Genomic DNA, 27,358 nt, shown 5'->3' with positions numbered 1-27,358 from the left:
CAGACCTTACATTTTACTCTAGTATCCATAAGCTTGGTAACTATTGTTTTGTTGAGGTGACATTTTGGAAAGAATGCATGGATCCATGAGTGAATGTGTGTGTGGAGATGATGCCCAATTCTGACCTCCATTTGCTGATAGCTCTTCTGCACAGGGGGCTATATCTTAGGGGCTAGTGAAGGCAATTTCAGCAAAGTAGAAAGGTTTGCTCTTAAATATGTGACAGAAATGACAGGGGGGCACATCTTTAAAGATATTACAATGTTACAAATATTATGCCTGAAAGTGCCCTTTCAACTTGACAGCTCAGGGAAGATACCGTGCTTTACAAATTCATATAAAATCAGTAGTTTGACCGATTCTCTTCATTCCAACGCCATTTTAGCCTTAGAGAAAAGGACTCCTTTACCTTTCTCTCCCACCACAATCCATCCACAACACCCCACCCAGGGAGTGCCCAAGGGTGGCAATCTCCGAGCTGATCGCTGACCATAAAATCCCAAGAGATCATCCCTGGACTTGCCACAGGACAAGGATATGTAAAGAGTTCTATTGTTCTTTGGTGATAGGTACTTGAGAGGTGTTAAGAGACTTGTCTGGACATGTTTGCCAACGCTGAACTAGTGTAACCCCTGTCTACCCCTCCCCTTTTGTGACATGTAAGTGATGCAAAGATGATGTATCAGTGATGCTGCACGAACTGTATTCTGGGTGATTGTGGGAAGTTTTAAAAGCCAATGTCACCCCATGCTTGGGGTTCTTACTCCTGTGGGGACCTGTTGCGCAACAATAAAGATAATGGTCTACTGACCGCTATTTTGCTCCAAATTACTTGGCTAGAACTTCCTTCTTTTACTGACCACATGGACCCATGGGGGACTTGGACCCCGACGAGCTGGGCTGTTGAGTAGTCTCTCACCCCGGAATTTTTCCTTAGCAAATATAAGAACGTAAAATAAAGTCCTGATGGACCAGCCCAAAAGCTCATCTAGTCTCGTGTTCTGTTCTCTCACAGTGTTTGACCACATGCCTATGGGAAGTCCATAAACAGAATATGAGGGCAATAGCTTTCTCTTGCTTATTATCCCCAGTAAGTGGTGTTCAGAGGAAGACTGTCTCTGATTTCTAAACCACTTAAATATTTAACAATCTCTAAGCAGTATACAAAAATACCATATGAAAACAATAGCATGGTTTCAGAAAAACCGAGATGCAACATAAAAACCAGTAAAACACTATAAAAACAGAAATTCAGTATTATCAGAGTCCAATCTTATGGGCCCAGGAAAGCCTGGGGAAAAAGATATTTATTTACCACATGTTTGAGGCAAACAGGACAAACCTTATGTTTAGAGGCAGGGATTATTATGTATAAGAATAAATTATATGGAACAAGCAGGGATGGATTAAAAACAATATTAGCTGGCAGAATGATTGCTTTTCAGTCTCTTACTAGTATGTATTGTATGAGGAGAGAACTCACACTGGCAAACTACAAGACAAAAAGCTGTTGTGTTGATTATGTTGATCATCAGCTGACACAGTCAGGTGATGCAACTGGAAGAAGGACTCAGAAATCCCATTCTTTTAATGCCAACACTTTGTATAAAAGTAAACTGTATTTTCAGCCTCAAAGAAATACGGTACATCTGCCATTCTAACCCTCTCTCCTTGCACTACATCCTAGAAGCAAATCTTTAAATAAATGAATCAGCAGCAAAGTCTTTATGACACCATTTCTCCAGCAGATCCAAGTGTTGTCCAAAGAAGGATTATTCTGATTAATCTGGTTTCGCAAATAAGGAGCCAAGGAGTGAAGGTGGCACAGTGGAAGCGAAGATTCCAAACCAAGATTTTCAAGAATGTGTGAGGAAGTTTTACAACCAAGCTAAGTTTCAGCTTAGTTTGGAAGGCTGCTATCTTCTCTGCTGTGACCTTTGATGGAAGTCAAGACAGAAGTGATTTCTTATATTGTAAAATCCCCTATCATCTTATGGTAAAGGGCAGGCAAGAAATCCAAATCATAATCATAATGTAAGTGAGGCCAACCTGATCTCTCCCTTGCCATAATGTTATTCCTGGAAGGGAAGACCTCTCTGTAGCCCTTGGTTCCCTTGTCATTCAGTGGTCCTGATGCTCTTCCTGGGAAGGAGGAAGAAAATGGATGGAAGGAAGGAAGGAAAACTATATTGTGGCAGGAAATGGAAAGAAAATGGAGGGAAAACTTCTAGTATTGATGCGGCATATCGGATATGAATCCTGTTTTAATTTAGCTAGCAGCACAATATGCAGCAGTGTCTGCATTTTTGTACGGTCTGCTATAATTTGGAATGGGGGAAAGCCTTCTGAGTGTGTGCCAGGCATATACAAGAGCCGCACTTCACTTCTCAAGGAAACCTCCAATAAACTTGAGAGTTCATTAAGAAGCTCCAGAATGGACTTTTGTGTGCCAAATTCTTTTTGAACTCTGGGAGGTCACATTCCCCTGCCATTCAGGAATTTGCTACCATATAAAACATAATAACCAACCTATTGTAGCTGCTTCGTGCGGATCCTTTTGCTACACAGTACTAAAGAGCTGTGCCAGTGGGTGTTATTGTAATATGTTTATTTACAAACATGCAAGTTGAACTGAAGGAGCAGGCAGACACCTAGCTTGACAATGCTAGTCTTTAAAACAGCATCAGCCCTCCAAAAGCAAACAGCATGCACTAGGAATCCTGCCGTCAGCTGAAATAATTTTGGCTTCTGTCTCCTTTGGTGACTGCCTTCCAGTGCCCAAACCCCCATGGAGGTGGAGCGAGTTACAGTTTTCTCTAGCTAGTAGCCATTAGCCCCTATAGCTATTAATGCACATTTAAGCAACTTACTTCTAGCCATCAGTGTCCATTAATAAAGCATATTTAGCTATTAGCCAGACAACAGCCTAAACATATCTCTGCACTTGACAATAGACAACAACATTTTCATTACAGTATTATTTCATGTTCTCATTTAACTGGTGTGAAATCCTGGGATCTGCTTTCCTTGTGAGTAGAGATTACTGGAAACTTGAGACATTTTTACTATATCTGTTTGTTTATACATATCTGAGATGACCAGGGATGCACCCATTCAGGTAAAACTAGTCTTGCAACACTTAGTCTCCCTGGGAAGCAATCAGACTCTGGTTTCTTCTCTCTTCTCCAGTCTGATTAGAACTGGACAACTCTTTCCATTAGCCTCCATCTGCAGCCCCTACCCAAGCAATTGGCACTGTAGCCACTGACTGTCAAAGGCCAATTAAAACTAGCATCTCCAGCTACCAAGCTACACTGAAGCCTACAAAGAAGGTAATCTGGTTGCTTTGCAGGTCCCACATCCATTTGATTCCTGAAATACACCTGGGTGAAAACAAAAACCACCTCTCTCTCAATCTCATTCCTTCTCTTTCTCTTTGCACACACACACACTTCCAAATATGAGGAAGTCCTAAGAAAAAAGCTTTTCATACACATCCTTGGTGAAAGGCGACAGAGGAAATTATATATTTCTCTTATTTTTGGCACCATACCACAGTTTTATAACCCAGATGACTTTTTCAATCAAGAGGTTTGACATATGATTTTAATGTAATCATGAAAAAGTCCAGTGATTCAGCAACCTGGGAAAGGAAAGAAGGGAGGGAGAAAGAAAGAGGATGGATACAGTGGGAAAACATCCAAGCGAGGCCTCAGAGGGGTAGAAGTTATAATAGAATATGCATGATTAAAGACCAAGAGATGTCCAAATTTTTAATTTTATTAAATTTAGACACTGTGAAATTATGAACTGGAGAGGGAAGCCTCTAGCAAATTACAAGAGATAAAATTTATTAGCTCTGATTTATAGTCCATTTTGTCTCTTAAGACTGCCTTTACATGTTACATGGTTGATGCTCCTCCTTTGGCTGCTCCCACGAGGCTCATGGTAACATATATTCTTCTGCCCATGTGGTCACAGTGGGTTGCATGGTGATTGATGACATATTGTGCTGATGATACCAGGCTGAGTTGATGGCAAATCACCAGTGTGCTTCATGACCTGGCAATCAGCTCTAACTACACGGGTAGAACAATGCAGTTTCCAGGGAACAGTTTGAAGGCATGAACAAGTCCAAGGGCTTCCTAGGTGTGGGAAAAGTGAAGTGTGGACGAGCCCTAAGGATGGTCATCAGTGCCTGGACTGAAGATTACCATGGTAACCCTATGCAGAGTACCTTGAGTTTCATGGAAGAAAGGTTAGGACATAAATATATTCAATCAATATTTGTTACCAGGAGCAGCACAGGAATAGCTATGGAGGCAACAATCATGTCATGCGTAGATCTACAAAGGTGTAGTGAATATTTCCTAATTGTTATGGCAATCCTCTCCAATGATCATCTTCAGGTGGTTATTCCTCATATGTTGTGGTTATTCCCATTTTACAAAACCAAGGCGGAACAGCCCCATTTTTCTGCACAGCTACTCAAATGCCCATAATTGTGATGGGAGATGCACATGTGTGTGGAGGGTCTATATGTTGTGGGGACTGTTGCAATGCGTATAGAGACACGGTTGGCAGAGTCTGGGTCACTTCTCAGGGGTGAAGGGCAGATATGACTTTCAAGAACTCTCTTACATCCATTCACTTAGACTAGAGAAAATAAGTTCATGTGGTGGCCATAATAACCTGTCTGAGGAGCAGAGTTTCACCCCCCACATCCCAGAATTCAGCTCACCTTCTTTGTTCCATAGAACTTCTTGGAAACCAGTCTAGCCCAGGCTTATATACCTCCACTGTCAGTTTTGTTTCTTGGTCATGAAGTGAATATGACTCCTTGGGGAGCTGGCTTTTCTACAAATTGTTTTGGGTTTGCATTCCTTATGGAGCATCTCTCTTGTGTCATCCACATTCCTTTCTGTGCTTCCATGTCTAACACACATTTTGTTTTCCTCATGTTTCTGCATCAAATTATGCCATGGCAACTGCATTATCCCCTTGGGAGGAGGTTTGGAGTTCGGTTTGTTTGTCTGTCATTCTCCCAAAGGGAATTCCTCCCCTAAAAATTCACACAATAGCTGCACTTTTGTCCGTCCCCCCCCCCCCACTTTGGCTATTCTAGTATTGTTGTTAATTTGTCTACAACCAGTAGTGTGACTATCTCTGAAATTTGTATTTATTAGGTTTTTTATATTTTGCTTTATGTAATATAATCTCTCTTTTTTGTAAGCCAGTTCAATATCTTGCTGCCTAGGTGCCTAAAAAGATGTGAAATAAATAAGTAAATTGTCCTCCTGTATGGATGCCAACAGTTTTGCTTGTGAAAAGAGTAAAATGTGTCCCTTAGTATAATGTCTTAGTGTTGTAACAGCACTCCAAAGCAGAGTTCCTGGGATTTGTTCCTTATTGGGCAGAGACATGGCTTGAAACAATGCAAATCATGGATATGATGTCCCAGATGGGCACTGATCCATGCTAAGCAACTAAAGCAGGCAAGGGCTAAGCCTATGAAATGACATTCCAGTGGGGCTGATTAAAATGTAATACACACACACATCCCAAACACACAAAGGACATTGGCATAGACTTCTGGGTAGCAGTACGCTTCAGCTCCTACTGTTAGGGTCTCACTGACAAGTGGCTAACCCTGGCCCAGGGGACTGATATAACCCCCGCCTCCAGTACAATTTTTCCCCTGAACCCCAAAGATCCTAGTATTTGGGCTGCAGCAGGAAAATGTACTTTTTAAAAAAATTAGACACAGCCCTGAGGTGCTTAGAGAAACCTCTCAACCCAAGCCAGGACTCTGATAGAGATGCAAATTATCCCCTCCCTGATCATCGGAGCAATCATCTGATGAGCTGGGAGGCAACTATAACCTACTCCTAATTTACATGGATCAGAGGAAGAATGAGCACATGCAAATGTGGGGTGGTCATGTGCATTTTTTGGTAACACCCACTGGTGGCATGTAGCTCAAAGAGGGATAGTCAAGAGTGAATGTAGCCCTTGGTCCAAAAGTAATATAGAGTATTTCCTTGCCGTCCCATGTGGCAACAGGTGATGTGGAGTGATGGCTAGGGAATTGCTCAGTGTCCTGATGTCAGGGCCCAAAGTAAGCTAAGTTCAGAGGGGGAGAGAAACTTGACATGGGAGTGTCATTTTGGGAAATTGCCCTGTATTCCTGATAATACGTTTCTCCACTCATGTTTAGCAATGAGACCAGAGAGATTAATGGCTGATTCAGGATGACACGTCTTAAGTTCATAAATTGGTATAAATATGTTAACTTGACTGGGCATGTGTTAAGTGGTTCCTGTGTTTATTGTACACTTTGGGTGTTCCCCTGCCTCTGTCTTTGCTCTGAAGCCTGTTCTTCTCTCCACCTTGCCTAAATGACAGCTTGCGTGCCACGTGAGGTGTTTTCCCCTCTTTATGAATGGAGCTTTTGCTCTGTGACTCATGGGTAACGGCAGTGGGTGGGGGAAGACTACCCCTTTACCCAAGAATGTGCTAAAACCTTTGCAGGGCAGTAGCAATGGAATAATGTGTTCAATTTAATAGCTTCACATCACAATCTGCTACGGTTAATCTGGCACGTTTGCAACACCACCACCATTTCTGCCCAGACTAGATTGATACTTGGAGTAGCCTTTCTATAATACTTGTCTTTTACCCTCATTAAGGTCTTTCTTTCTTTGGTTTTGCAACAATTCTCCTCATATCTCCCCCACTCCAAAACAAACAAACAAACAAACAAACAAACAACCACCCAAGCATTCATCCAAGAAAGATATTGGTTGCTCCAGGATCTTTGAGGACGTGTTGTCAAGTTCTCTGTTTGGAATCCTAGAGCCTCAGAATTCTCAGGCTTGGCTCTGCCCTCTTGTGGGGAAGCAGAGAGCAAGTGGACTTTGGAAATGTCCATCATAGCCTCCTTCTGCAGGATCCTTCTCCTTCACTCACAACAGCAGCACCTTAAGTCACCATAGAAAAGTTCCTTGGAGGAGTGCAGCTTAGTGCTTTGTCAAAACCTGACCTCCAATTTCTCAAAAGTTTTGTTTTCTGAAAAAAAAGGCTTCCATTTCCTCCTCATTCTACTTGAGAAGTTATTTAGAATTTCAGTTTTGAGTTTATCTTATTGCTGGGAAATGACTGTGGGTAGTATGTGTGCATGTTTCTTTTTTTGTAAACATTATCCAGCACTTTGCAACCTTTCCAGCTGTCTGCATTCCTGATCTGAAAAGATTTTCCAAAAACTTACCTCTCTTTCTGTCTCTCTTGTAATAATAATAATAATAATAATAATAATAATAATAATAATAATTATTTATTATTTATACCCCGCCCATCTGGCTGGGCTTCCTCAGCCACTCTGGGCTGCTTCAAAAACAATATTAAAATACTATAATACATCAAACATTAAAAGCTTCCCTAAACAGGGCTGCCTTCAGGTGTCTTCTAAAAGTCTGGTAGTTGTTGTTCTCTTTGACATCTGGTGGGAGGGTGTTCCACAGGGCGGGCGCCACTACCGAGAAGGCCCTCTGCCTGGTTCCCTGTAACTTGGCTTCTCGCAGTGAGGGAACCGCCAGAAGGCCCTCGGTGCTGGACCTCAGTGTCCGGGTACACACTCTTGCCCCCCAACAATCAGGAAAAACTAATTTACAGGGTGAAGCATGAGACTGGGGAAAACACTGTGATCTCAGAATTGCTGACAGAGAAGGAAGGTCTTTGGGTGCTAGGCGGTGTGCCCCACCTTCACCAAGATGTGGGTCTGTGTCCAATAATCCTTGCCAGGAGAAAGCAAGAGCTAGGTTTCTTCAGAAACGCTCCTAACTTGGCCAGTGGGATATTTGAAAAGAATTTGTAGATTTTAGCATTGAAATTTTCCTCCTGCAGGATGCTGAACCAAATCGGCCATTGGCCTGATCCAACAGGTTCTTTTGCTGTTACTACAATATCTTTCTCTTCTTCAGCCACCCCCTGCCCTTTCTGGACTATTTGAGGTTAACTGCCCTCAGGGAGCTCCTTCCAGTTTTTAGCCTGCTCCACACATACCCCTATCTATAAGCCTGTGGAATGATTTAATTCCCGCCAGACAATTTGGCCTTCCCACAGAAGGCCAAATATTTTTGAATATTGAATATTTTTTGTGGTCAGCTTTGGACATTCCAAAGTACCACATCAGCTGAACCAGTTGGTGACAGAGGCTTCACAGCCATAAGTACAATCTCCCTTTAGTTATAGGTAGTTATATGTATTCCCTACATACTTTTTCTCGGGCCTCACATGAAAACCTTCTTTCCCTCTTTACAATTATGGAGTAGTACTGTTCTTTAGCTGAAGCTTTTGTTCATTTCAGAAAAAGATTTATTTTTTCCCCTCCTGGATTGAGAGGGATGTAAAAAGAGCAGATCTTGAAATGTAACTAGGAGGGCAGGGCTTCTTAAAAGTATTCAATTGTCTAGGGAAAGGAGGAGGGAAGATACTTTCCTGACCCTGACCACCCATGCATTTACATTCACAAAGAATTTTAAACCGCTCTGTGGAAGATTTACAGCAGCAAAAGGATCATTGGAAAGACATGCTCATTACACACGCACACCGAGTATAACATTCCTCCCCTTTCTTCCCACCACAGCAAACACTTGTGTCTGTCAATGCTTCATTTCAGGCAATTTGTACATCACTTTTTAAAAGCAACAACAACGTTTTTGCTTCTGCTGGAATCCAAAGAACTTCTGATTTCAGAAAGGCAAACTTCCCCCTTAACATTAGTTTATTTGAAAATGAGTCATGTTTATCTGTGCATTAATCTTTTTGCAGTGACGATAGCTCAAATGTTCAGAAATTACTTGAGTAAAGAGGAAATACTAAAATCAAAATAAGCTCATTTAAAGATTAAGCTTGTTTAAAATCATTGTCTTAAAAACAATAGCATTTTTTAAAGCTTTGAGCAATGCTTAAAACACACACAATCTTTTTTTTCAAGATACAACTTACCTTCAATTCCCACTGCCAACTCCTGCTGCCACCTCAAGTGAAGGCTGATTCACATTGTCCAGTTTCGAGAGGGTAGGAGCACAGTGAAGCCATGAAGAAGATCCTCCATCTGCCATGAATGAAGCTATCTTCTACCTCTGGAAACTATTTTATGATGACAAGTGTTTGGCAGGTTCCATTCACAGTGAAGTTTGATGAAGATGTTTGGGCTCTGGATCATGGCATGTGATGATGATGCCATTGTGCCACAGCTGTGCCACTCTCCTGCATCCCAGCTGGTCCTCCATTTTCTCCAGGAGGAAGGATCACGTCCCTCATATGCACTCTTTGGAAAGGTTGCTGTCTAAGCTGTCTCTCCTTGCCATTGCTACCTTGCTTGCTTCATTCTCTAGCCACTGCCCGTTTTGAGGGGAGTCTGTCAGGAATACGCTGGTTTCCTCAGCCTCACTCAGATAAACACAAATTTGTGTATTTACTGTTTCATTTTCTGCAGTCACCAATTCACTAAGAACGTTGTCAAAACCTCCCAATGGCTGGTACATTAGGTTTAGGTGCGAGATGGACACCAGTGCTAGAGACAGGATGAAATTTTAACTAAGTTTGGTGGGGTCTTTTTTTTAAAAAAAGGAATATTATACACATAAGGGAAGGGTCTTCAAGGTGCTTGTTGACAGATATTTGAAGACTCAAGATACACTGTTGCTGGCACCAGCCTCTAAGCGGTTTTTACCTTGGGCCAAATTCCCTAAACCCAACAAAATACAGCACAATCCAGTCCAGATACTAGGGACAATCTTCTTCCGAAGCCCAAATTTTTTCTTGTTGTACTTTGGACAGTTTAGTCAATTTAGGATTTCCACTTGTGTAACCTTCCTCTGGCAAGACTTTTACACAGGGCAGCCTCTCAGATTAACTCAACTACCGGCTCGCTTCTGATATTCACCAGTCACGTATTAATAGCATTCTGGGTATTCATCTATAGGCCTGAGTTTTCCCCTCAGCTATTCCTAATAAACCCCCTCATTCCCTCCATCTCACTTGTTTTCCCAACATGGAAGTCACTGCTGGTAACTGAAAAGGGGAGTAGGGAGGGGGGTTGGTGCAGTGCAGGAACTGTGGCAGAGTCGAATCAACAGGGTGTACGTATTTGTTCAAAACATGGACACGATTGCATCTTTTATCATTAAGATCTGTCTGAAGTGACAATACTTTCATTGTACACCAAATTATGATCCCCCCCGTTATGCCCATTCACAAATTGTGCCAGAAATGGGTATCACAAAAAAAAAAAAGAATAAGGGTGCGTAATATGCACAACTGGATCAAAACAATCCTAAAAAATAAATAAACGCGTATGTCAGTTTACTAAGTCTTCATGAAGGTCAGGATGCCTAGGTTTCTGAGCAGCTTTGAAAACAGAAACAAGTACAACTGATGTTCCTTATTTTGCTCAGGGGGAAAGCATTATAAATATGTTTTTAGAAAGTCGGAAGCTTCTCCGCTTTGGAGACTGTTGAAAATTAGTCTTGCATTATTTCATGGTTTGATATAGTGGTTTCTACATTCGCCAACAACACGGCAAGGTCTACCCTTGAGTAAATCCCAGCAAGTGCTCAAACAAAACAAAACCTCAAGCTTGGCTGTGATCCTATAATCACTTACAAGGAAGTAAGCCTCAATGAAATCAACAGGACTTAATTCTGCTCGTACCATCATAATAGTATCTTTTTTTGTGCCTGCCAAACAGCCATGTCATGCTTATGACAATATTTTATTCTCTTGTTAATTATGCTGTTTTAAATGTTAAATGTTTAAATTTTATATTTGATTTCACTTAGCAATGTTGGGCTTGGTTGTTGTTTTTTTAAATGTTAACTTTGTGTTAAATATGTATTCTGTACTTGACCTCCTTTGTAATGTTTTATTTTGAAATCTTTAAGATAATATTTTAGTTTTCTGTTAATTATGTTGCTTTGACTGTATACTTTATATCTGACTTTCTTCAGAAATGTTTGATTCTGGATTGTTTTACTGACGTTTTAATTTGCTGTAAACTGCTTTGAGATTTTTCTTTAAAATGTGAAGCGGTATAGAAATGAAATAAATAATAATAATCTCCTCAGCTGACAAAACCCCAACCATCAAGTTCCAGGCAATCAGAGCCTGCTGTCACCCTGACCAATCAGAATGCAGTTACCTGATCCAGCCCTGCCTAATAAATTCTGAAAACAATCTCTCTCTCTCTCCTGTCAGAACATGTCACTGAGAACTACTACTAAGCAGGCTTGCATTCTCACAACAGCACAAGGCCTTAAACTGTGACAGTCCCAGAGTTCCAAGAATATTTATTGGTTCCATGCACAGCCATAATCAGACATATATGCAGCATTTCTCCACAGAGTCCAGAGTCTTTTAAGGGCCCAATCACAGAATTGTAAGTTGGAAGGGATCCAGAGCATCATCTCTTCCAACCCCAGTGCAGGAATCCACACAGCCATCCCTGCAGGGGCTTGAACCACCAACCTACTGATTAACAGCAAGATGCACTGACACACTGCACCACCTTTGAACCACACCTAGTCTTTGTATGGTCTAGAGTAGGCCCAAAATGGTTGTGTGGTTGATAAGATTCCTCAAATCTGGCAGAGAAGTCTGGGTTTTGTACAAATTTGATGGAGGGGAATGGGAGCTCAGCAATATTCTTGTGTTGCTCTCATTTATTTTAGTAGGACCTGACTTGCCATTTTGGAGGGCTGCATCCTAAGTTATTAAATGGAAGCAAATGAAGGAAATGTACACGGGGTGGCCATATTTCAACAGTGAAAATCTGGACAGAAAAGTTGTTGAGGTTTTTTTTTGGGAGGGGCAAAGTTGTTGAGCTATTTTTATGGAAAATCGGCAAAAAGGGCACTGCCAACATGGGCTGACATATGTCCGAAATTTACCAGACATTTAGCAGATTTCCGCCCAGGCACTGCTAGAGACAGCTGCATTCCCAATATGTCCAAGAAATCCCAGACGTATGGCAATCCTAAAAGTACAGGAGAAAAAGTGTGGGCAAGTGTGAACAGTTCTTGTGAAAGGTTATAGGAAATCATGCCAAAACGAAGTGGGGCTAAAGTGAAAGCAATGCTCATTTTGCAGCCTTTGAAAGGATGTGGCAAAGCCCCCCAAATTAAATATTGGTGGATAAATACAGTTAAGTTTTTAAAAATGTCGGTGGCAATAATTTCAATGACAACTTTGGAGTCAATTGCTGTGTGTCCTTCTCAGATTACTGTAGGAGTATTGCTGCATTTAAGGGTTTAATGGCCATGGAACAGAAACTTTCACAGGAAGGCGATGTCCTGCTGCTACATAAATACGCTTGATTAATGATGCAGACTCTCTCCTCTTCTGCAGCTGATGGAGGGGTCTGTAGCGCCAGTCATTCACAGGACAGTAGATGTCACCTAAAAGTGGAGTGTGCTCATGGTAAATTTACCATGAGATGGCAAACAAGGCTCATGGAGTGGCATTAGCTGCCCCATGACTTCATAGTACTTTTATTGCTTGGTTATTATTGATTGCTGGTTACCTCAGAAAACCTTCCACACTTAGCCCTTGTACTGGCGTCCTGCTGAGGGCGAAGACAGATGGAACATTGTAAGAGTGACAGTGGTGGTTTAATAGTGACTTTACAGCTCTCAAAGAACACTTTTCTTCCCCTCTCTTGGTGTGAGCTCTGAAAAACACATTGATTTTTTCCCAGGTTTTCAGCATGGTTTCAGCAAGCTCTGCAAACATGGCCTTCCCCTTTACGTACTTTTAACAATACTTTGATCTGGTGAGGTGGATTCCCAGTGGTAGACAAGAACGCATCTATGCTTTTTTTTCAATACAGCAGAATCTTTGCCATCAGTGGTTGGCTTCATCTAATCAAAATAATGGAATATGCCAAATCTACTGACCGAAACAGATTGATTGGTTTGAAAGGACTCAGAATTTAGATGTGCAAAATTAAGTCGGGGTGTGTGCACAATGACCAGAATGGTCAAAGTTTGTAAAATATTTTACATTACAAATAGATTACAAAATCTATTAAATTATAATGTCCATCCTGCCTTAATGTCTGGTCCTATAGGAACCCATGGAGTTGCTACAGATTCTGGGCACCCAGAAAGACTAGTACTTTTCCTGCAACGTATTTGTTGTACCTACTACATTTGTAAACCAAGAACTATTCCAAGAAGATCAAAAGTAGTTTACACATGTTTCTTTGATCTCCCACTGAGGCAGCATCCAGGGTCAGCCCCTCTGAGCTTCATATGCCTTCAGACCACTGTCTGGGAGCAGTGAGTGCTATGGTAGTACTCAATATCTTGGGTGATTCTTCTAGCAGTTATTGCTGGGAAACAGCTCCTTTGACTAAATCTGCGAACAGTGGAGTCCTTTATATAGCATCGCAATCCTCCCCGGAGGACTGGCTTTTTCTTGTTGTAAGCAGTGTTGAGGCTTTTTACAATCAAATGGGGTATAAACGTTTATGAAATTAATAATAGAAATAAATGAATACATAAATTTAAAATCCCAGTGGCATTTGGGATGCAGCTCACCCAGCCTCGGGTGACAGTTTTGGATGAGACTTGTTCCACCAATTGCAACTCTGGCGTCCATCTCTTCCCTGGGTGCCCTTCCTTCTCCTGGCTTAATGTCCTTGTTACTCCTTACTGGAGTCAGGAGATATGCCCTGGGGCTGCTGCCCACTAACAGCAATGCACCCTTGAATTCCAGCAATGTTTCCATCCAGCTTGGGGGCTTGTGCTGAGGGGTGTCCACAGTGGTGGAACACCAACTAACTATATAATTTGTTGATATTACTAACTTCCTTTTGCTGAAGGCTCATCCTAGGACACAAACGAAAAATACCCAGAGGCTCTTGCTAGTGATCCATATTTCTCTTAAGATCAACAATCATTTACGCTGAATGCATCCTGTTACTTGACCCAGGATATCTTGTTAGTTTAGGGAAGCAATAACAAAAAAGCTAGGCAGTGCTTTCTTGAGTTGCTGGGGAAATTTCCCCCATTTAATAAACAAAGACTATACATTCTCCTCAGAAACAATCAAATGAATTTCTCTAAAAGCTAAACTTAACAGATATTGTTATGTTGAAAATTTGTGTTCTTCTGTCAGGTGCTTAAGGCTGCAGTTCTACTATGCATGTGTTCCGGTGCATAAGTCCTATTGAACAGAATGGTACTTACTTCTGCTTAACCATGGCTAGCGAGTGTGGTTAATCTCTGGCCGTACTGACTGGGACTGATGGGAACTGGAATGCAACAACATTTGGAGAGCCAAAGATTTGCCACCTCTGATGTATAGGTTTGGGCTGTGTGTTGCTTTCTTGATCAATGCAGGTATGCCTGTAAATCAATGTCTCTTACTGGAGGCGAAAATTCTGGAAGTGACCCCCAGCCTCAGACATGGGAGCAGAGAATGCTGATGACTTTCATGATAGATGTAATGAAGGATCTGAAGGATATGGGCATGGCATTTTTTGCCCTTCTAGAGTGTCCTATTAGCTTACTTGCTGGGGGCATTGGGAAGCACCTGCCTTTTCGCAGAGGTTCTGCTCTTTGATTGCAGTTCGTTATGGTCTGGATTCAGTGGGTTGACTTGTGAAAGTACTGATGGGTGGATGGATGTCTTCTGGCAAGTATTTTTTCCCTCTATTTCAGCACTCTGTGGAAGACAGATTCCAGAGCAATTGGATTGTCCCAGCTGAGTTAAAAAAAATCCTTCTCCCATTCAGAAGCTGCCTAATGGAGACATTCATGACTTGTCAAAGAATTAACATGAGGGAAGATTCTTTGCACACACTCCAGACAGGCTATTTTTAATACTAGGTATATAATAAACCTTTATTAGCAATTAGAGGTCAGTGAGGTAATGACATGTTCAAGGCAGAAGCTGAAATTGCCATTCACCTTGAATTTATGCCAGCTTTATAAATGTCTTCCATGCTTCAAGCTGTTTCCCCCCCTCAACCTTCTGTTCTGCCAGTGAAATATAGAAGCAGCGTATGGCAATAATGGTGTTGTCCCTTCAAACAGAGTTTAGAGCTTATTTATTATGTATCCCAAAAAGAGCTCCCTTCCATTTATCTTCCCAACAGCCTGTGAGTTAAGTTAAGGTGAGAGGTGGTGACCAGCCATATGAGCTTCTGATATGGCTACTTTGCCAAACAGGTAGTGTGTGTCTTGTTAGTACCCACCAGCCATCAACGTACATTAAAGAAATATCTTCTAAGTCATTAATGCTCTCTGGGGAAGCTTCTTTAGCTATTAAAGACAAGAGAATAATCTCATTTGATGGCCACAAGAATACGATTTCCTCTCTCTCTCTCTCTCTCACACTCACACACACACACACACACACACACACCTCCCACCCCCTCCTTCCTCACCTCTCTCTCTGCATCCGTCTCCCTCTTTCCCTCTTTTTCCACTCTGCAAAACATGGCCACAAAGCTGCTAGTATGATCCACTGTAGATCAAGTCACAGCCCACTAGCCGTAGACCAGTGTAGCAGATTGCATTCTAATACGAACAACATCCCTATTCCTTTTTTTTTAATGGCAGACCAGTACCTGCTGAGCATCAGCCATCCACTTGGAAAAGCAAAACAACTCCCCCCGCCACCTTTTTTTTCTCCACAAGCAGCATTATTATGTGGATGCAGCCACTGTGTTGGAAATCTTCTGCTGCTTATCTCCCTTTTGCCTTGGAGACCAGCTCTCACACAAACCCATTTGAATAAAATATCTTGTTTATCTCCAGGAAGATTCTGCCTCTAGGAATAAAAATTAATGGAAGGCATCAATAATCAGAAGGGAGGGGGGATGTATGTGTGTGGAAACTGTTCACATTTCCCTATCCCTTTCAATTGATAATGGGGATGTTATTCCAGCATCTTTCCATCTGCAGATAATTGAAAGGAAATAGCCGCAATAATGAAATCACCACTGATAGGTGACAAATCAATTCATTTATGACACTTTCGTTGTCACGCTGAGCCATTTTATTGCTCAATGGAAGCCTCTTAAATTAATAAAAACTGTTAAATTCATAAAATGCCATGTACCAAATAAGGGGATTGGGGTGGAGGGAAGTTTGAATCATTAAAGGAATATAAAACTAATAAATGCTGGCTTCAGATTGTCTGGGGGGGAAAGCCTGGCTTTTAAGGAAGACACAGAGTTATCGTAATAAGCTGCAATATATCTTCACTATATATAGCAGGCTAGTTGGTAAGAGGCCTGATTTGCATGTTACATACATAGAATGGGAGCAGGGCAAATTCAAAGCATTCACATTGCATGTCATGTTAGTGATGTTTTGTGGTGTGTTTGCTGTTTAAATAAAATGTGATTTAATAGCAAGAAATTAAGCTTTTACTACATCTTCTCTAACTCTATTTAACTCAACTGTGAATTTTCAAACACAGTGATGCTTTTGTACTAAGAAAGGAAATCAGAGAGACTTCCCAATTGCATAACAATTAATCCTCCTCTCTGCCACACCTCCTTAGATAATTTGTGCACATTTTATCCATTCATGTTGCTCAGTATATGTGAGTAAGCCATTGACGAAGCTATGATATTGATATCTTGTCAATGATACCACACAGGAATGGACAAAGTGGGAGGTGTCCAAAATGGTGACATTTTATTTGAAGATGTCTTTCCATCCAGTGTTAAAATCCAGCAAATTATAGGAGGTTGAAATATCTTTTTGGTTTGCATTACAGCAGCCCCAAATGTATTTCATCATGTTGGAAGAGAAAGCAAATTGATTCCAACAGAAACAGCCAGGAAGACTTTCCAACACATTTAGTGGAAAGAGCTCATATTAGGAAGTTTAGCCTGAAGACAGTAGAGTATGGCCAATTTTAAATGTGATTTAGTTTATCATATAGCTCAAGTTGCTTGCATAGTCTGGACTGAAGCGGCAAAAGTTACTGGGAAGGTTCAGCTGGGAATGAACCTGAAAATGGCTTGCAACATGGAACAAATTAAAAATGTCCACTCCCAAACATGGCCCTGTAATGCTGCAATTACACTCCAGATTGCTGCAGTGCCAGTCTTCTCCCTTGCCAACTTTCCCCCTCTTCCTCTTTCATTTATCTCCTGCTCCATTCTGTGTTTTTGCCTTGATAGCTGCCCTATCTTATTCGTATATATCTTTAGGTGCCAGGCGAAAACATTCCTCTTTTACCAGGCCTCTGGCCTCTAACCATCTGTGGCCTCTTGGAGTGGGCGGGGAATTTAAAATGCTTCTCTCTTGAAAAAAGTTTGTATTATTATTAGTTTATTTTATAATGTATATAAAACAGAGAGAACAATTAGAGCAACAGGAAAAAATTGAAAATATAATAAGAAAACTATATAACAAGCACACGAGTTGCACGCGAGTCAAAATAACAAAATCTCAATGTAAATACAGTCATACCTTGGGTTAAAGATGCTTCAGGTTGAGCGTTTTCAAGTCTCTGCGGTGACCCGGAAGGAATGGAACGCGTTACTTCCGGGTTCCGCCGCTCGCACATGCACAGACGCTCAAAATGACGTCACACGCATGCGCGGAAGCGGCGAATTGCAACTTGCACATGCGCAGACTCAGGTTGCATTCGCTTCAGGATGCGAATGGTGCTTCGGAACAGATCCCGTTCGCATCCAGAGGTACCACTGTACATTGGTAGGATTTTAAGAACACTTGTAATTTTAGAAATAGTATAGGAAATCTGAGGTTAGAAAAAAAATGGAGTAGAAATGATATGCAGTTGATAAGAAATTTAGGGAATCAGGAATGCGAGTGGGGGAGAGAAGTCATGGGATTCAGAGAATCTCACTTTATGGAAGTGATATGGTTTTATGTATATTTTTCTTTGTTTATGAATGTTATTGCATTTGTTACTTTTGTTGAAAACTTAATGAAAATACTATAAAAATAAAAAATAAAGGTCTGGAGTGCACATCCCTCCCATATCCCCCTCCCCCAAAAATAATAATAATAAAATAACAAAATCCAAGTAAAGATGATCAAGGTTATCAGATCATTGTCTTTAAAATGACGGCACTTCTGTATATGTCAAAAGGAATGCCAAATCATATAAAAGGTACCAAGAGATTCATGATTTTCTTCATTATAGGGTTTAAATGTATTTTAAATGTATTATTTTAATGTACTGGGGGGAATGTAATGTATCTATGTGGGTTTTTGTTTGTTTATTTGGTTGTAAGGTGCTTTGAGTTGCCTTTGGCAAAAAAAAGGCAAGCATTAAATTTAATAAATAAAAATAATTCAAACACGATGAAATCAGGGTCCCACTGGCAGTGTGCATGGGAGAGAAAGTTGATTCTCCTTCAACCCCCTCGTCAATGTGGCTTCCAGCAAAATTGGTTTTGAACAGTTTTATAAGGTACTCTGTAAGGTGTCACAGACTGGCTGGATGCAGAATAGTAGGAGGAACCAGCTGGGGAACCCTGAAGGGATGAAGGCTCAGAGCCCGGGGATTGGTGGTGGGACAATGATGAGTGGTCTGAGGGAGAAGAGGAAGAAGACTGGGAGGAGGATGTGTCAGAAGCTGAAGAGGTAACAGGGCTTAGTGAGCTGGGAGAGTCTGTGGCAGAGGGAAGTCCAGAATCAGAGGCAGGAGAGGAGGGAGGCCAAGAGGCAGCAATGAGTCCGGCTGGTGAAGAGTTACAAGTGTCTCCCCCTCCTACTGTGAAAAGCTCCCCTCCCCCCGTTCTCCCAGAACCAAGCGAGGCATGAAGAGGGTGGAGGAGAAGTTAGCTTTATGCAGGCACAGTCTCAGATTGCTTGGAGAAAACTCTGGAGAGGAGGGGACTTAGGCAGCTGTGGGGAGGCAGGGACCCTCAATCTCAGCAAGGGGGCCATACCTACCGGAGATGAGTTGCTGTGCTCATTAGGCCTGACACTCCTGTGCAGATCCTGTTTTTGCTAATAAAGAGTTGACTCCAAGTTGCTCGGTGTGATTTCCTGCTGGCTTGCTCCTGCTGGAAGGGAAATGAGTAACGGTATTGGTTTTAACATCTCATGTAAATCATCTAGGAATTATATATATTTAGCAAAATAAAAATATAATAATAACAATAAATAAATAAAATTCTCATACTGCAAACGAGGCGTTGAGGCTGGGATAGATTGGCTTACTTAAGGCTCAAGGTAAAGGTAAAAGACCCTTGACAGTTAAGTCCAGTCGCAGATGACTCTAGGGTTGCGGCGCTCATCTAACTTTACAGGCCAAGGGAACCAGCGTTTGTCTGCAGACAGTTTTTCCGGGTCATATGGCCAGCATGACTAAGCCGCTTCTGGCGCAACGGAACACTGAAACCAGAGCAGCACACGGAAACACCATTTACCTTCCCGCCGGAGTGGTACCTGTTTATCTACTTGCACCTTTTGGTGTGCTTTCGAACTGCTAGGTTGGCAGGAGCTGGCACCAAGCGATGGGAGCTCACCCAGTCGCGGGGATTCGAACCGCCAACCTTCTGATCAGCAAGCCCAAGAGGCTCAGTGGTTTAGATCACAGTGCCACCCATACTTAAGGCTACTCATGAGTTAATGACTGGCCATGTCCTGTCTAACATTCCTCACCACTAGAATGCGCCAGTTCTGTATTAGGGAATCCTGCTATTGCAAAAACACTACATGACTTGCGAGATCCCTTTGGAGCAGGGATGAGGAACCTGTTGTGCTCTGAATGTTGTTGGACTCCCATCAGCCCCAGCTAGCATTGCCAGTGGGTGTGGACGATGGGAGATATAGTCCAGCAGCATCCGCTGGGCACTCTGTTGCCTATCCCTGCCTGTCATTTGCACCCCTCAATAAAGTGTTAAAAGAAATAGGAACGTCGTTTGCAACAGCAATCTGAAGGGGAGGAGGCCAATCAGCATATAATGAGACAAGTGGCTCCATACTTGACAATCCAGCACATAAAACAAGTGTCAAAAGTATTTGACAGCACGAAATGAGACTAAAATGTTAGCATTAATTGCTAGTCAGTGCTGTATTACCAGCCCCATAATCCAAATCAATTACGAGGATTTGCACCAGTTGTGAGACCTTAAAGAAAGGGGGGGATTTTGGAAGCCTGTCAGCTTGAGGGTGTCATTACTTAGTGGTGATATGACTGCACGAGGTTCTGATTGGAGCATAGAGGGAGTCACAGCCGCCCACTTTCAGGGCTGGAAAGGAAAATCGGCACAATCAGAATATTGTAAAGGGAAGCTGACAGGTGTAGTGCTAAACAAGGTTGGTTTGAATAAAAGATGCACTTCCCACATAAGGATCTCAGTTTGCTCCGTTTAAAAAAGCAACATGGTTAAATGAAAGCTACCTATGGGTTCTGTCAAAACAGTTATCAAAAATTAGAGAGACTAATTTTTCCAAAAAAAGTTGTATAATACATATTTTTGACACATTTCTTTTCAGCAAGTGTAATAATGATCATTCGTGCAATTTTCTGCCTTGATTAATTTAGTCAAAGTGGTGACGTACTGTGCCGGCGGCAAGGAGGAAAACTTCCCAATTGATGCTAGGCACGTTTATTTAGAACGAGCAAATCCCATTGAAAGTGGGATTGAACTCTGCACACTCGTGCCTAAGAGTAGCCTGACACTGACTTTGACACACTAAACAGCCAGCAGGACTAAATTATCAGAGTCTGGTGGGAATTTCTTTCTAGTAAGGACTGCAGCTTCTCTGTGGAAACTTGGATTGGGTGTCTACTCCATTTCACTAAATTGATAGGTTAGGATCAACTTCATTGATAAGAAGAAGAAGAAGAAGAAGAGTTTGGATTTGATATCCCGCCTTTCACTCCCCTTCAGGAGTCTCAAAGCGGCTAACAATCTCCTTTCCCTTCCTCCCCCACAACAAACACTCTGTGAGGTGAGTGGGGCTGAGAGACTTCACAGAAGTGTGACTGGCCCAAGGTCACCCAGCAGCTGCATGTGGAGGAGCGGAGACGCGAACCCGGTTACCCAGATTACGTGACTACCGCTCTTAACCACTACACCACACTGGCTGATAAGAACCCTCACCCACTTTCCCTCGGACCCTGCCCACCACTGGAATTCTTGGAAGGTTGACTGCATTCTGTTGTGGGTGAAGATCGTCCACGACAGAATGCAGACAACCTTCTAAGAGCACAAGTTCCAGTGGTGGGCAGGGCCCGAGGGAAAGTGGATGTCAGGGACTGGACTGAGGAGGAATGGTGGAGACTGCCCCCCCCTGCACTTCCCAGAGAAGAGGGAGACGGTATAGATTTACAGTGGTTTGCAGAAGGTCACAGTTCAGAGGCTGTAGAGGGGAGAAGCTGTGAAATATTGGGAGAGGAGCAGGAAGAAGAAGGGGAGAGACAGCTGACAGACTCAATGTCTTTAGAAAGCATTCCAGACCCTCCCCCTCCCAGGATTCGGCGGGCATTGAAAGTAGGAGAACAGAAAGCTCAGAGGCAGAAAGTACAGATTAGCCAATGTAGGGATGACATAGAATAGGAGAGGCAGAGGGGGTGGGGCTTTACGCGGAGTAATGCCATTATCCAAGAGAGATGGCATTTCTACGTCTCTGTAAATATTGTATAAAAGGTAAGAGCTTCTTGTCTTTCCATTACTGGCAGACTGCTGTGAAGGAGGGGGATCAGATTCCCTGAAGCCTGACAGTGGATAGAGCAATGTATATGCTCATACTTTTGTACAATATTAGGCTAGATCTAAAATGTATAAGTTTTTGAGCTGGTTTTTGGGGAAATTGCCAAAATCTACACTTCCGACATGGGTTGCCATATGTCCAGATATTCCCGGACATTTACACAGTTTCCGCCCAGTCACTACGCTGCGTTCCAGCCACACAAAAGCCATACGTTTCTATGGACCCTCCCACCTCATTCCATCATACATTCAGGCTAGCGAGAGGTATTATCACACTTCAATTATTATTATTATTCAGTTACAGATAGGTAGCCGTGTTGGTCTGCCATAGTCAAAATAAAAAAATTCCTTCCAGTAGCACCTTAAAGACCAACTAAGTTAGTTCTTGGTATGAGCTTTCGTGTGCAAGCACACTTCTTCAGATACACTGAAACAGAAGTTGCCAGATATAGAAGTTACTATATAGAACTTCTATATAGTTCTATATATAGTTCTATATATAGTTACTATATAGAACTCCTATATATAGTTACTATATAGAAGGATCTGGCAACTTCTGTTTCAGTGTATCTGAAGAAGTGTGCATGCACACGAAAGCTCATACCAAGAACTAACTTAGTTGGTCTTTAAGGTGCTACTGGAAGGAATGTTTTTATTATTATTCAATTATCACACTTATTATTATTATTATTATTATTATTATTATTATTATTATTACTACTACTACTACAATTTGTTTACTGCCCTTCACAGGGTGGTTTACAATGTAAAAATACAAAAGAAAACATAAAAACAAAAGCAAAACACATCCACCAAAAGTCGATAGAATGTTAATCAGCCCAAAGCCTGGTTGAAGAGAAATTTTTTTGCCTGATGATGAAAGATAATGCAGTGAAGGGGCCAGGTGAGTCTCTCCAGGAAAGCATTCCAGAAATGGGGAGCCACCGCAGGAAAGGCCTGTTCCTGTGTTGCTATCCTCTGGAGCTCTTGTGAGGGAAGCACCTGAAAAAGGTGATGATGGCAGGGTTCGGCTCAGTTCCTATGAGGAGAGGCAGTCCTTGGGCAGGGCCCGGCGAAAGCACTGGAGGATAGTATGCAGCAGGGTCAGTCTGGAGTGTGGTCTGGGGAGGGGCATGGCCTGAGGAGATAGTTGCATTTCTTCTGCAGGTCTGAGGCACAATGTATGCACTGCTTTGTACTGTGGTCCATATGACTAAGCTAATGTCAATCATTATGAAGAGTCAGGAAAGTGTTCGATTGGATATAACAGGGACCCATTAATAGCAGTGGGTGGGGCACAAGTCAAGTTCTCCATCCCAGGGGTGTACGAAGGAGGGGGGCGGTTTGCCCCATGTGCCACCCTGATGGGGGTGTGTGACAAAATGGCAGGCGGCACTCATCACCGTGGGGCCCGTAGCACGCATGAGCCACACGTCTCAGCACTCGCAGGCTCTGTGCTGTCCGGCCCGCCTCCCCCCCCAGTTGTAGGGCGGCTGAGGCCCCGCTGTGCACCCCATCCCTATGGGTGTCGCACGCCCCGTCTTGTCCCTAGGAGCACAGTCTTGTCCCTATGAGCGCCTAGTGCCCTGCCCCTATGTGCGCCGCACCGCCCCACCCCTATGGGTGGATCGCCCCGCCCCAGGTGCCTGAAAGGCTTCCTCCGCCGCTGTTCCACCCCAACATTTTCCCAGATTCCACTTATTTCCTCCCCATCCCGAGATCTATGTGAGAACTGCCCCTCTGCCCAATATGATAGCCGCATACATTGAACTGCATATCCTCACCCCTCTTTCTGTTGCTCTGCATAGCCCTCACCGTGTTCTTGGTCCTGTTTGAGTGTGACGAAGATAGCTCATGCAGATGATGTAGGTACAATGGATATTAGCCGTGCTCATCTCTGCACTTTGTGTGTCCTGAATAATGAGGCGAATCAGAGTTATGTTGGGGGTTTCTTTCACATCGCTGAGTTGGTTCACATTGTTACCAAGGCAGATCAGAGGGTGTTCAACCCTCTGGAAAGTCTCTTGTCTTGGTTTTTCCATGTTAAAAGGGAAGAAAAATATTCATTCTTAAATTCCCCAGGAATCTAAGAGGGACAAAACAAACCTTCAGATCTAACGGATCAGATTTGGACCCATCCCTGGGAACGGCACAGGGTAGATCCGAAGCAGATAGTATCTAAATGCTCTAGATACAGATACACCTTGAGGGCATGGCAACCCCCTAATACAGATAACAGAGATAATCTATGAAAAGATGTTGGGTGGTCAGATCTCTACCTGAAATCCATCTTGCAGCTACATGGAGTAGTAGGGCCTTTTGTGTGGTGGCACCTGCCAAGCAGAGCACTCTCACTTTGGGAATAAGGCATGTTTTTGGATTAAACTAAAACTGTTTTCGGTTCACTCGAGTATTGACGCTGGTCATTTATATTACTGGCCACTGTGAAGCAGTAGAACTGCATTTCATGCTGCTTTTATATTGTTTTATTAAGTGTGGCATGCTTTTTATTCCTTTGCATACCGTTTTACGTTAGTTTAAAATATTAAAGCAGTTTATATGCATTTCCAGTAGTAGTTAATAAATAATATGAATGCTATAATAGTTGCTAACGTTTGGGTACAATGTGGGGCGGATGGGGGGCATCAGCACCAATCCACAGTGGAACTAACAATGTTTATGTGCTCACAAGTGGCTTTGCCTTCTGTTTGAGGACTGTACAGTGATTAGACCCACAAGACTTGATTTCTGCCCTTAGAAGCTTCTAAATAGACTAGCAGAACAAAATATTGATTGCTGAGCCCTTGTGACAGCTGGGCTCAGATTCAACGACAAACCTTGAGCCCTACTGAAAATTGTTTTTATCGAGCTACATAAAAACCTGATTTAGCAGAGTTCTCGAGTCCTGCTGTTTTGAACCCATTTTTCTTTCTTCTAAACGCATCTCTCTGAGGAAATTAATCTCTCAGGAAAGAACAGGCAGCTCACCCTGAGCCAGGAATTCTGTGTAAAGAAAAGGAAGCTGGGGGAAAAAAAAGATCAGAGAAAGTGTGAAAGCTTAAGAGCCTTTCTAATGCAAGAATTACAGGAAGGAAATGTACAAATGAGGCCTGGAGAGCAAACTCCCGTTTGTGCTTTTACAACTCTGAGATAAGAGTGGTCTGTCCACTGACAACCTAACGTAGGCTACAGAGACAGCTGAAGTCCAGTGAGTTCCTGATGTGTCTGCATAGCCAATATTGTTATTTCCATTATACGTTTTTTTCCTGTGCACGATTACATTAAGTAGTTAGATTATATTAAGCAAGCAGTGCTGAAAGCAGTCTCCTTCAGACATTTGTCCTAAGCATTCTTAAAGTAAAAGCAGCCCACATGCAGGGCTATGGCTGAGGATGCCAGACCTTTCTCTTTGCGCTTCAGAACCAGTACTCTTGAGGTACTCTTAAGGTTTCAGTACTCTTCAGAAGAAAAGGGGTGTGTGTGTGTGTGTGTGTGTGTGTGTGTGAGAGAGAGAGAGAGAGAGAGAGAGAGAGAGAGAGAGAGACGTAATAATAGATATATAATGGTGTGGGTTTTTTTAACAAAAGATCATGAGTTGCAAGCATAACCTGCTTTTCAACCCTGTATTTACTAGTTAAAACCATGTGACTAGATAGATACACATACTTTCGCTGTAGTGACAATAGGTCCCTTGATGGCCCATTTGTTTTTTGACCTGCTGGCAGAAGGACTGGGTTGATTGTCCATAACTTGCTAGGTTAAAAAGTGGCAATAATATTTGGATGACCTGTCAATATTCTTCCTCATCTCTCCATTACCATTCAATCTCTCTCCTGGTTTACTGGGGGCAAATCTACACTGGTCAGTTTTAATGTTAAAAATGCGTTCTAAAAATGTGACACCAGAGAGCGCTGTAGAGCAGCGATCCGTTGTCAATGGGAAATTGCGTTGAGAGCTATATTACGTTCTTTTTGTAACGTTCTTACAGATCAGTGTAGATCCAGCCCTAGTTTGTTCTTTCTTAATAGAGACAGTTGTGCCTCAGACCTCTGTAAGACATACAGACCTTTAAGCCCATCATGCTTCTTGCGGCCTGGACCAGCCTAGAAGCCACGCTATGCCCCAGTATATGTAAATTACCAAGAAGGCTCCTGGTGGGTTGTGAGTTGGGTTTCGCCTGCTTGGAGCAGGGTGCAAGAACACAACCCCACTACCCTGCCCTGAATCACATCCACAACTCCTCCTTGCTTCCCCAGACTAGAGATTATTTTTGGCTTAGATGAAGAGTCCTACAATTGAGGATACATTGAGCAGGGGAAATCACCTCAGAAAGATGGTGGCTTTTCTACTGAGGGAACAATTTAAAAGTGTGTATTGTAACGTGGAGGTCAACCAAAGACCCTCTCTCTTAACAATGCGAGTGATTTAGCCAAGGGGATTAAACCTAAGACATGGGCATAAAGTTGATGAAGATCTCTCCATTCAAAATGCTTACTGCACGTGCTGCGAGAAGCAACAGTCAAGGCCAAAAGGGTTCCGTATTTTAGGTGAGAGGGCTTCCAAGATGGCAAACACACGTTAATGAAAAGCCGTAATGTTTCACAAACTGGCTACCTTGCAAATGGCTGGGAAGATATCTGGCTTTAAAATAAAATAAAATCTGCAGAGTTTAGTAAGAGAACAAGGAAAACACTGTCAGGGTTCTTCTGTACTGCTCATTTATTTGAGTAGTGGAAACCAGATGCAAAAAAAAAAAAAAAAAACAACCTAGGCTTGCTGCCTACTTAGAATTTTAGAGACCCAACAAGAATTTAACCCTCTTGGAACCTGCTGGAACAGGAGGATGCAAAGCCAGAAAAAATGTGTACATTCATTGTTTTTGTTATTTCCTAACTTTCTACAATATGAGCTTTGGAAAGAGAATAGAAGGTAACCTTTGTGTCGGGAGGGGTTGCTCTCTTTGGCACTCTATCCTCATATTCATAAAAATAAAAATAAAAAATGCTTTCTGTCAGCAGTTAAAGTAACTATCACATGCCCAGAAACATTTCCTCCTTAGAGCCTTCAAAACGTATTTCAATAAAATTAACCTTCCACATACTCAGAGGCATCTATTTTTTACTTATTTATTTCAATTTCTAGCTCGCTTTTCTTCAAATCCAGGTCCCCGGGGTGTTTAACAACATAAAACACAAATACAGTGGTACCTCAGGTTAAGAACTTAATTCGTTCTGGAGGTCTGTTCTTAACCTGAAACTGTTCTTAACCTGAAGCACCACTTTAGCTAATGGGGCCTCCTGCTGCCGCTGCACCGCCGCTGCACGATTTCTGTTCTCATCCTGAAGCAAAGTACTTAACCCGAGGTAATATTTCTGGGTTAGCGGAGTCTGTAACCTGAAGCGTATGTAACCCAAGGTACCACTGTACTATTAAAATGTAAAGTCATTACAAAAAGAACAAAGAGTCTTGTGGCACCTTCAGGATTAACACATTTATCATGGGACAAGGTAATATGTCACAATAAATGTATTACTCTTTAAGGTGCCACAAGACACTTCGTTGGGGGTTTTTTTCTGTGGAAGACTAGCATGACAACCATTCCAGGAATAAAGCATTCCAGAAATAAAGCAAAAC

The sequence above is a fragment of the Podarcis liolepis genome (assembly GCF_965112155.1).
Source record: "Podarcis liolepis genome assembly, chromosome: 5".
In the NCBI taxonomy this organism is placed as follows: Eukaryota; Metazoa; Chordata; class Lepidosauria; order Squamata; family Lacertidae; genus Podarcis; species Podarcis liolepis.
Note: the sequence above shows the minus strand (reverse complement) of the source record.